The sequence below is a fragment of the Silurus aristotelis genome (assembly GCF_946808225.1).
Source record: "Silurus aristotelis genome assembly, chromosome: 4".
NCBI lineage: Eukaryota > Metazoa > Chordata > Actinopteri > Siluriformes > Siluridae > Silurus > Silurus aristotelis.
Genome location: NC_139577.1, coordinates 6,148,193 through 6,160,109, shown reverse-complemented (window position 1 = coordinate 6,160,109; position 11,917 = coordinate 6,148,193). Strand labels below are relative to the sequence as shown.

Below are 11,917 nucleotides of genomic sequence, written 5' to 3'. Positions count from 1 at the left end.
GGTTAATGAACACGCTTTTATTTGTTTAAACGGCTGCTGCCTAATGGAATTCATTTCCAGACCCGGCATTTAAGGTAGGAAGAGTTCGTTGCTACGCAGCATTTTGGGAACATGAACGATGCAAAACAGGCTAAAAATGGAGAGAGAGAGAGGGAGGGAGGGAGAGAGAGAGAGAGAGAGAGAGAGAGAGAGAGAGAGAGAGAGAGAGAGAGAGAGAGAGAGAAAGCCCTTTCTTGTTTCTATGGTTACCAGCTTTCTTGCTTTTCAATGGTATTTTGGAGGAGTGTTAAACTAACGCAGGCCATCTTCTTCTTTGCTCTTCGTTCGTTCTTTCGGGTTTTATGGACACAGCCATGGCATTCAACAGGCGATTTGGAGCATAAAGAGAATAACAGAGGGACGGAAAGATAGAGCAACAGAGGGACACTATCTTTGTGTCAAAAACCTGACAAAGAGAGAGAGAAAGAGAGAGAGGTGTTTAGGGTGAATGCAGTAAATTGTCCATATTATTAATGATGCAGGGTACATGAGTGGAGAGACTGGTCTATAAGAGAGACTCAAAGGTTATTTAAACTGGATAGGATTTAAGCCAAAAATCCCTGGCAGATAGATAAATAGACAGACAGATAAATGGACAGGCAGACATTTAGACAGACATGTAGACAAACAGTCATATTGCCAGACAGACTGACAAACAGATACATGTAGAGACAGACAATGAGAAAGACATATATCTAGACAAATAAACAGACAGACAGACATAGATAGACAGAGCAAAAAGAAGACAGACAGATGTATATAGACAGACAGACAAATGAACAGATAGACAAACAGACATACAGATGGACAGACAGATTAATAGACTGACAAAAACAAGTGGACATATCGGTCCATACGAAAAAAAGAGTGAATCCTTTAAACTGGATAAAATTTAAGCCAAAGAGAACAGACAGACTAATAGACAGGCAGACATGAAGACAAACGGACAGACAGACAGAGAGACAGATATAGATAGACAAAGAGAAAACGGAATAATAGACTGACAAATAGATACATAGCCAAGCGTTAATATCGTGCTAACGCAAATAAATTTTTACGGGCACTAATTCTATTGATGTGCGACGAAAGCAGCACGCAGTTCTTTTTGAGCATTTCAAAAATATATATAAATAAATAAATATAACAGGCGAAATTGAAACCTTCAACACAACACACAATTATTCATGATGCCCTTTTTTTACTCAAATATCAAAAAATAAACAAATCCAACAAAAAACATTTTTTTATTTGAATCAATTTGTTATACTGACGCGCCAAGTCCGGCAAGTAAAACCGTCCGTGTAGAAACATAGCAAAGGTTTTGCACGTGGTCCTAATGATTTTTGTCATTTTAATCACAATAATTACATTGAAACATTTACAAGAATATTTTGTCTTCATGCTCTATGTTGAGTAGAGTTTCACTAATAATCAGAGATGGCAAAAATACACAAATCCTTTACTTAAGTAGAAGTACAGATACTCATGTTTTAAAATACGCTGGTAAAAGTTGAAGTACTGACTATACTTTTTTTACTCAAGTTAAAGTAAAGAAGTTTGGGCTCTGACATGTACTTAAGTAAAAAGTAGCCATTAATCAGTGGCGAGCCGTGCATTTGGTACCTGGGCCTTCAGTGGGGACGTGCCCGACTAATTCCACCTCTTATTACCACCACTATCAAGTCATGATTATAAAAAACCATCAATACTATACAAAAACGCAATATAACAATGTGTGGCATTACAGAAAGAGGCATTTCACATATTGAGGGTGAATACCATTTTACTAAAGCAAGAAACCCAGTTAAGACTCCAAACCTCTACACTACCACCGTAACTGTGTCACCTACATCATCTGGAGCAGTTCAGAATTAATATTTATCTAATAACATGACAAAAACATTACAAATGTCAATAAAATCCAACCTACTCACCAGAGATGCAGACTCATAATTTGCACCGCTCCTCAGAGCCTGTAAGCCAGTGGTACCGCTCGTATTCACTGGTCTGGAAGTGGTGAACAAACCCTTTCCCGGGCTGAGACACACTAGCTAGCTTAGGGGTTGGCCGACCTCTCCTTACGATGTCTAGCATTTCTTTTAAATACATTTTTACGTATGTCCGAGACCAAATCAATCAAATCAAGGTCAGTGCTTCTGATAGAGTTTAGGCCAGCAGAGAAGGCTTTGCTGGCCCTGACCGCCCACCACTGCCATTACTGCTACCTGTTTTAGCGTGATGCTGGTAACTGGAAGGTATTTAATATTTATAATTGTGTGGCAATCAATTTTGTAAATTTGAAATTTGTTCTTAATGTACCTTAAATTAATACTTTTTCAAATATAAATAGTCTAAATCAATATGGGCATGGAGAAATATGAATGTTTTATGCAAATGTATGTTTATTATTAGTGAAACCTTACCTAATATTGAGCATGAAGACAACATTTTCTTGTAAATGTTTAAAAGTAATTGTGGCATTTTAAATGACGTAAATCATCAGGACACCAAACGAAACCTTTGCTATGTTTCCACACGGACAATTTATGTACGTCTTCTAAAATTCATACGGATTTGGTTTACAGATTCGTATGATGTATTGCTCTTATCTGTACATTCAAAAAGTCACAGTTATTTCAGTTCGTTTTGGTTTTGAAAAAATGGCACAAAACGACCCCCAAAGGGTTAATTGTGTGCGTCATGGCAGATTTTGGTGCTGATTTGGTTTACTGATTAAAAAATACATTTTGGTGGAGTTTATAATTTTTTTTATATATATAGTAAAGAAAGGATGTCATAAACAAACGTGTGTCACATTTGAAGATTTTAATTTCACCTCTTTTATATGTATTTAAATTTTTTAATAAAATTATTTATAAAAAGTTTATTATAAAAAGTATTTATAAAAATTTAAAATTTCAGTCAAACTACAATGCGCACGTTAATAAAAAACGAATGCTATTAAACACGATGAGGTGATCAGGAATGTTTTTGTTCTCCGTCATGTTTACATCGCTGACTCCCTCTGTCTCTTTCACAGACTTCTTGTTGCCTTCCGCCTGCTCACTGTGAGCTTCGTAAACTAGTCTACATCTGTGGTGCAGGAGAGCCAGTAAATGACAAGAAGTAGGTTAATGGGCTGAAAACAGCACACAGTGATAAGAACAAATATTTACATTTTACCACATAGATAAAAAACTAAAACAATGAGCCTGTTTTGAAAATGTAAGAAGTAGAAAATACAGATATTTGTGTAAAAATGCAATAAGTAAAAAGTTGTTCCGAAAAATAAATAGTGAAGTAAAGTACTGATACCAGAAAAATCTGCTTAAGTACAGTAAGTATTTCTACTTTGTTACTTCCGATTGCTTCTTGGGGTTTTTCTCCAGCGCAGCTCTTATAACTACTCTTGAGGCGTTTAACGAAAAATTGTAAACAGCAGCATTAATCTGGTTTCCAAAGTGTAAAACTCAAAATGCGAAAATATGGAAGTTATTGGGAAGATTATAATTAGTTGTGATTTGGTTTTCCTTAAGGTTATCAATGAAGCGAACAAAAAAATATATTTTTTAATGGAACGTTTAAAAAAAAAAAACAAGGATTATGATCGGCTATTACGATCGGCTATTAAAATACTCAGCTGTTTTTCTATCGTATCATTACTTCGCATGAATATATTTCGTTTTGTATCAAATCAAAGGCAAAAAGAACAATGGAAGAAGCGGAAGTACTGCAGAAGTAACAAATAGTAACAAATGAGCAAGGATCATATAGAGGAATGCGTTTCAAACTCTTAGTTCATGAAATATACAGTCCACAAAAGTCCATTGTTGTGAATCTTTTATAAGCACAATTTTTATTTTTTTGTTAATGATAGTCAAACCTGTGTCGATGCTGCAGCACCAGCTTTGCCAATTCAAGTAACATGACCTTGAGTAACATCTGTGTGTAATTTCAGCTTAAAGCTCTGCCATATTGAATGAGAACAGCCCTCCAGTAACAAATACCTCCTGAAGAATTCCATTGTCAGCTTGGCCTAACCCACAAAATTGTGAAGCTCATTAATACCAACTTGAGCACGACCCCAGCTTTTTAAACTAAACCTTGGCACTGAGCTGTAGCATTCAATCCAGAGATGCCAACCATCCGAAAAAACTTTAAACACCAGCAACACTTGCCAAGATAAGCAATGCCAACCACTAATATTTCTATATTACTGTAAACAGACCAAAAACTCGCATTCCTTACAGCATCCAAGAGCTTCAGTTTTCAAATGAGCATCATATCCAGAAAGAAACATCAGCATGAGTTCCGAAAATAATTTTTTATTTGGTTCATTTGTTTTTGTGAATACACACTTCAAAACATTATAGTGTGTATAGTTGTGTGAGTTGTCTCAGGGTTTGGCGCCAGGCCCAGAATCTGCGTACCTCAAGAAATATAATAGCAGACGCTGGGCAGAAAAATGTTACCACAGGGTACAATTATTGGGGGTTTGAAATACCTTTGTGGTATAAAATGAGTCATGCAGCGTGGATGTTAACCCGAAAGACGCAGTTGGTCATAAAAGCGGGAGAATATGATAGAATCAGATTTTTTATTAGTGTAAGGTGCAGTTAGTAACACAATACTGTGTTTAATAGGAATAACTTCGTTGCACGTCAACCCTATGATATAGCAGGACATCGTTTTTGTTCATCTGCCTCAAGGTTCTACGCTTTTGTGATGCTTTTCTGCCCACCATGGCTGTAAAGAGTACGTATTTAACCCAGTCTGGTTGTTTTTAGTTTTCCGCACCATCCTGTGTAGACCCTGGACACTGTTGTTTGTTTATAAAAAACAAAAAAACCCAAGAGATCAGCAGTTTCTGAAATACTCAAAGCAGCCTAAACAGTCATTCAGATTCAGTGGTGGGATGTGCGTCTCACACCTAGGCCATCAGACACCGCTGTAAACCGCTGTAAACTAAACCAGTTTACCTCTTATTGCCATCATTATGACGCCACATGTATAGAAACCATCAATATTATAGAGCAACGCAGTATAACAGAGTGCATCACAGACAGGAATCTCATACAGTGAGATTGAAGGTCATAGCTAAAGCAAGAAACCCAATGAACACAATTCAACAAGTCTCCTTTCACTGTAGCCACAGCTGCACTGCCCACATACATCATCTCTAGCAGAAGCATTGCAATTTACCTTATAAAATGACCCCATGCATTTTTTTTGTGCATTTCGTCTGTGCATTATGGTTTTCCTGGGATTTCAAATAAAGGCAAATTGTGTGTTTTTGTGCAAATACTACAGGAACGAAAACACAAAAGTATAAATGGTTCATGAAAAAGCTTAACAACTGTTTTGACCTGGTGGCCGACCTTTGCTCATGATGGCCAGCTTTCCTTACCAAGTCTGTCATGTATATGTCCTTGTAAATGTATCTGTGACCAAATCAGTTTCTTCTCCTCTGACAGTCATTGTGGAATGAAAACCAGCTATTAAAGTCAGACTCTGACTAGTGTGCTCTCTGAACATCCAATCAAAGGATGTGAAAATTGCAGACTTAATTCTATTGATTCTAGCGGGCCTCTGAGAAAGCAAGTCTCAATCTGATTGGTTAAACAGCTTCAAGCAACATATACATGCAGCTACCAAGAGCTTTTACTGTTGATGAAATTCCAGAGTAAGAACAGGACCTTTAAGGGTGGATTGGACTGTAGTTAAGGTCAACAGTCTGCTACACTGACTTAGGACTACAGTTTGTTTCTGATCACCATCACTGCACCCTGCAACATTGTTTATCTGTAATAAATAGACATTTGGTGCAACCCAGATGAGGATGGGTTCCGTCTCGAGTCTGGTTCCTCTCAAGGTTTCTTCCTTGCCACAGTCACCACCAAGCCGGTGGACACTTATAAAGAATGTTCTTTATAAGTGTAATTTTGTCCCTGATAAACGAGCCGCTCATCAGGGACAAAATTACACTTATAAAGAACATATAATTTTTTTTATCACCACATTATCTGTGTAAAGCTGCTTTAAGACAATGTTCAATGTTAAAAGAGCTATACAAAGAACAATGAATTGAATTGAACTAAACTGAATTAAACTGTTCAATTCTGCTGGCCTTATAGCACAATGTAATGGAAAGGCTGAAATCTGATTGGATAGAAATTAGAGAAACACTATGAAATGATGAGGGGGGAGTGGTGGCTCCAGCGGTTAAGGTCTGGGGTTCAAGCCCCGGTATCGCCAAGCTGCCACTCTTGGGCCCTTGAGCAAGGCCCTTAAACCTCTATGCTCCGGGGGTCCCTTACGAGGGCAATATCAAGGTCCGTGACGTCGGAGTGACGTGTGGCCGCCTTCCTGTGGGCTCACCACCTGCAGGAGGGACCGTAAGGGACGGTGCTGTGAGGATTGGGCAGCAGTCGAAGGCGGGGCCTGCTTAGACTGCTGCCCCCGTGACCTGAATTACGAATAAGCGGGCGAAAATGAATGAATGAACTATGAAATGAGAATAGAAAATTAGAAATAATTTAATGCATAATTATGGATAATATTTTAAAATATATAAAAATATAATATATTTATTATATATTTAATTAAAAAAATAAGACCTAAAGTACATCAGTAGAATTTGGCTTGCATTTTATTTCTCGAGGCAGTTTGTATTGTATTGTTTGCATTTTTTACTAGAGGACTAGCAGAAAGGCACTCGAGGTGCACGAGAATCCAAATAGTCCCACCTAAGTCTGCAGGGGAAGTGTGCGAGAACCTGCTCGAGGACTAATGAGGATTTAAAATCAAGACCAAGCGCTGAGAGATCGTTAAGAATCTGAATTATTTAGTTTGTTAGAAAAAAAAAAATCAATGGCTTTATTATTTCCTGTGAACAGTCTCAGGACATGCTGTCTCCTTGAACGAGGAAGGCCGGTGTGTATCCTGACCTGCTTGCACACTAAAAGCATAGCAGATTTACAGCCAAAGTGGGTGTGGCTTAAACCAGGAGGTGCACTGGTTAATTTATATTCGCACTACCGGAAGTCGTTCTTCTGTCTGTACCACTTATGTACTAATATTCAAATAATAATAAGTCTATGAACATCAGCACAGTTGGGAGATTAATTCTGATTTCATGGCTATTGAGTGACAGATGGTTCTTTAATTACACATCACATATTACACTTACTGTTTAATACTGTGAACTGTGTACGAACTCAAACGCCCAACGTTTTAACTTATTCCTCCATATTTTTTTGCTGCAGGCATATAATGCACTTTGTATACACCATTGATGCTGCAATCATTTCATCAATACAGTGTCTCTCTGTCCATTATCTCTCAATACAGAGCGCCACAGCCACTTAGCATGATGAATAGCAATCAATTCATTCACCTACGCCTCCTCACTCAAACTCAACTGTTACAGCGTATACTCCAGCCAGCCAGCCAGCCACAACAGCCACCCAAATGCACACAATATTATATCTATCTATCTGTTTGTCTATTTATCCATTCTTTCTCAGATCTGTCTGTCTTCACATCTTTCTGTCCACGTTTTCATTCCTTCTATTCATCCTTTAATGTATCCCCTATTATATAATTCACTATTCTTTCATTCAGTGCATCCATCCTTCATCTATTCATGTATCTGTATATTTATTTGATCTAGCCATCCATGCGTCCATCCATTCGTCTATCCATCCATACAACTGTCCATTTCATTAATTTATCCACTATTCTTTTATTCAATCTATCCATCCATTTACCATATAACTGTTTCCTATCTATCTATCTATCTATCTATCTATCTATCTATCTATCTATCTATCTATCTATCTATCTATCCATCCATCCATCCATCCATCCATCCATCCATCCATCCATCCATCCATCCATCCATCCATCAATCCATCCATCATAAAGAAAAGAACACCAGAATCGTACAGTCACATGATTTTAAAGCACTGGAGGCTTTGTTTTATTACAGTTTAATATTTATTGCTGCCACAAATCCAACAAAATGACTTCTGTTCATGTAAAACGTAACACACTTTATGCAGCACTCAGGTTAACATACAGCTGCATCTTCTCAAAGGGAAATCACAATACAGACTCAAGGGTGTTAGTAAAGTCTGGGGTACAGTCAGTGTTCACATTCATTTAGTTCAGTAGGAAACACATTGCTTTTTTTTTTTAGAAGATTTTTAGAATTTTTAGAAGATATAAACACATTGGTGCATAAAAACAACAGTGTTTTGAACCTAAAGTAACATTACAAGCCCTTGGATTGTTTGCTGAGACACACAAATACACAAACTGGCTGTTAGGGAAAGACGCAAATGTGTGTTATGATGTGCGATCATGTGAAATGTCAAAGAGAGGGGAAAAAAACGAGAATAAGAATTTGCATTGGATTTACATTCGAGAGGGAGGGTTGGGGAGAGGGGGGGAGAGGTAGAAAGAGCGAGAGGCAAAAAAGAGAGAGAAAGGGGGGGGATGTTTATCAGTCTGCTATCTTGATAAGGATAAACCTGAGCACTGCAGGTGTAACCTTTCTGACCCACATTAAAACCACAAACACGCATCTGCTCTTGTTTAAGGCCAACATCCTCCACACTGCGCCGCTCATGTGTTCAGAGCTATAAAGGTAAAAAGAAAAAAAATCTGCAAACTGAAAATATATTTGTAACATACATAAAATATTGTTTATCAATATTAGTGTAAAATAATGCAGAAATAAATAATTATAAATAAATAAATTGCAGTAAATTGGAATGAGAGATGGAATTTAAATAAATAAACAAGGTAGCAAGTGTATAAATATGTAAGATATTAATATATAACAACACAAACAAATAAGCATTCAATCTTCTTCAGTGCACACTTGTTCACTTGGACTGTTTTGGGATCTATAGTAACAAGATGCAATAAATATATGTTTTCTGTGTGTGTGTGTGTGTGTGTGTGTGTGTGTGTGTGTGTGTGTGTGTGTGTGTGTGTGTGTGTGTGTGTGTGTGTGCCTTTCTCTCTCTCTCGCTCTCTGTCTCTGTGTTACAACACTGCCACCTGGCGACGGAACTTATCACTAACGCCAAACGTTTCCTTGTTTGTACGCATCAGGTGGAGAATAAAGCTGTTGGCAGGGCTGCAATCACCACATACTGTATCCGTTTATATTACACACTAGGGGACAGTTTTTTGTATCTGATGTATTTTTTTTGTATAATTGACCCATGAGGTCCTGGGTATTTTCAAATTTAAACTTATTTCACCTCGCTCCACCACACTCTACTGCCTTTCCTATTTCCACCTCATCTCAGCTCACTCCACCTCATCCCACCTCACTCCACCTCATCCCACCTTACTCCACCTCATCCCACCTCATCCCACCTCACTTCAGCTCACTCCACCTCATCCCACCTCACTCCACCTCATCCCACCTCATCTCAGCTCACTCCACCTCATCCCAAATAGCTTTGACTCATGCCACCTCACTTCACCTCACTCCACCTCATCCTCCTCACTCCACCTCACTTTACCTAAACTCACTACATTCACCTTGCTACACTTTGCTCCACCTTGTCCAACCCTTCTCCACCTTACTTAACCTCACATCACCTTGCTCCCCTTAATCCCACCTTGCTCTACCTCACTCCACCATCTTGCCTTATTCCACTTCATCGCACCTACCTCAATTTCACTGCCTAACTCCACCTCATCCCATAACCCATCACATGTAAAACCCCTCACTACATTTCACATCTATTACGAATATTTCATTAACCTTGATGTTACAAAGAAATCTTACAAACATTTATAGTAATTGTGTTCTCCCTCAGTATCTGTATTCACCCTCAATCTTAAATTAGCGAGCCGGATAACTAGCAAGTGTGAGCCAAATAGACTACTGTTAGATTTTAGTGTACAGTTTTCATCTTTTATTACTTCATTTGCTTATCTTCAGCACATACCACAGTTCCACTTCCTCTTTTCCTTTTCCTGTTGTTTTCATTTTCCTTGCAAAACAATCTTGTGCAAATGGCTTACATGCGTGTTATACTTGACTCATCTGAGGTAAACATGTGTAGATAACCAAATTCTGTGGATGTAATGATGGTGGGGTTGATTGTTTATGTAGGCATCATGTGTCTCTCACACTTACACAGTGTTACAGATGACATGATGATAATAAGAAAGGAATATATGAGACATTCAGAAGCAGCCGGTTGGTATGGCGGTCATGTCGGTGTGTCTCGGCTCTCAGCGGGGTGCCTGGTGCCATCGCACTGCGAGCGCCACGTCTCATTCCAACGCACCGGCAGGCAGCGGTTACCAGGGCAACAGGGCAGAACGATGCTTCCACCGAAGCACAATAGCATACCATGGTGATGTGTTGTTCATTTAGTCGACAGTAGGCTGAGCGCAGAATTTATCGGCTTGTTATTATTATTAACCTTTATACGTACAGGACCTTCATCTTCCTCACAGGAAGTGGCAAGACATTTTCATGTGAACAATCGCTCAATGAATCGCTTGAGAAAGGTGTCGTTTGGGCACTAGACCTTTTTCAGGCCGTCTGTAGTTGTATTTTCGTAAAAGCCAGGCAGAAAGTGGTATATTTGGACAGGAAGTAAGTCCCTTCTTCTAAAGCGGAAAAAAACCTTGTTTACAGCCTTAGAAAACATGCTATATGGAGAAAAAGTATTGGGACACTGGATGTGTCAAACTCATACAAAAACCTGAAGTAGGTGACCCAAACCTGAGCTTAATAAAAATATGTTTTGCAAGGGTTGGAGTGGAAGATCTAAAGCACAACAATTTCGGGATAAATGTGAGCGCTGACTGCACCCCAGGCCTCCTCACCTCACATTCTGGTGGTTGAATGAATCTCACACAAATTTCCAAGAGCACACTCCAAAATCTAGTGGAACATCTTCCCAGAAAAGTCCAGGTTACTATAACAATAAATATCGACTAAATGTAGAACAGGATGTTCAAAAAGCATATAATCTTATGGTCTGGTGTACCCAAATCTTGGGCCATATTGTGTTCATTACGCATACTTAAACACATTCCTTATTAAAAAGCTTTATCCTTTTTTTTATTTATTTACATTTTAGGATATTTGCAGCACTGGCCAAAAGGGGAAAAGGTTTATAAATTAAACTTGAGCTCGCAACCTAGAAAAATAAAACAAAAAGTAATTAAAACCTGCATAATGTCCAATGCGTCGATTGCAACAAGATTCTTTATCGTCAATGAGATTTACACCACAGAGCCGAAAGAATTCTCGATTCTGATTGGTCAGAATGGGCTTTTATTTTAGTAATGCTGTTTTTTTTGTTTTTTTTTTAAACGTTACAGTTTCCATTAGAAAAATTTTAACCCTGGACTTGTATGAAATGTTCTCTGAAAGGACAATCATTTCTTTTTTTCTTTCTTTCTTTCTTTCTTTCTTTCTTTCTTTCTTTCTTTCTTGATAGATAGATAGATATTCATTCATTCATTCATTCAACTGCAGCACTAGCATCCTTTTTGGCTTTATGGAAAATGCCTTGCTGGGACGTTAGCTTTCTCTGCAACTAAGTGGCTCGTTTTCTTTTCTGTTGTCTTCCTGGTACTTCTCATACTGTTCTCTGTGTTTATGACGCTTAAAATTATATTCCTTTAGAACAGCGACTTTTTCTTTGCATATCAGGCTTTCCATTAAACTCCACAAAAAAATACTGCAATGTCCATCTTTCTTGAAACTGTCCGTGGTCGTCATCCAGTTTCATTTTTGGTTTGGACAGAGACATTTTCTGTTTTCTTTCACAGCCAAACAAACAAACAAACAAACAAAAAAAAAACCCCACCAAAACCAGCGCTCCTCTAA

General features: G+C 38.2%; 1 protein-coding gene and 1 long non-coding RNA gene across 2 annotated transcripts in view; one reads left to right on the top strand and one right to left on the bottom strand.

Annotated features, from left to right (window-relative positions):
* The first annotated feature begins 542 nt into the window (after window positions 1-542).
* fndc5a (fibronectin type III domain containing 5a) overlaps window positions 543-11,917 on the top strand; it is a 76,016-nt gene continuing 64,641 nt past the window's right edge. Inside the window, exon 1 of the mRNA XM_083540545.1 lies at window positions 543-563. The gene's annotated coding sequence lies outside the window, so the exon portion shown is untranslated. The remainder of the gene's footprint in view (window positions 564-11,917) is intronic.
* On the bottom strand, window positions 8,986-11,377 carry LOC310725555. The gene is made up of 3 exons (XR_014533418.1): window positions 9,691-11,377; window positions 9,468-9,650; window positions 8,986-9,362 (listed from the first exon to the last, which is right to left on the bottom strand). It is a non-coding gene; the product is annotated as an uncharacterized lncRNA (long non-coding RNA).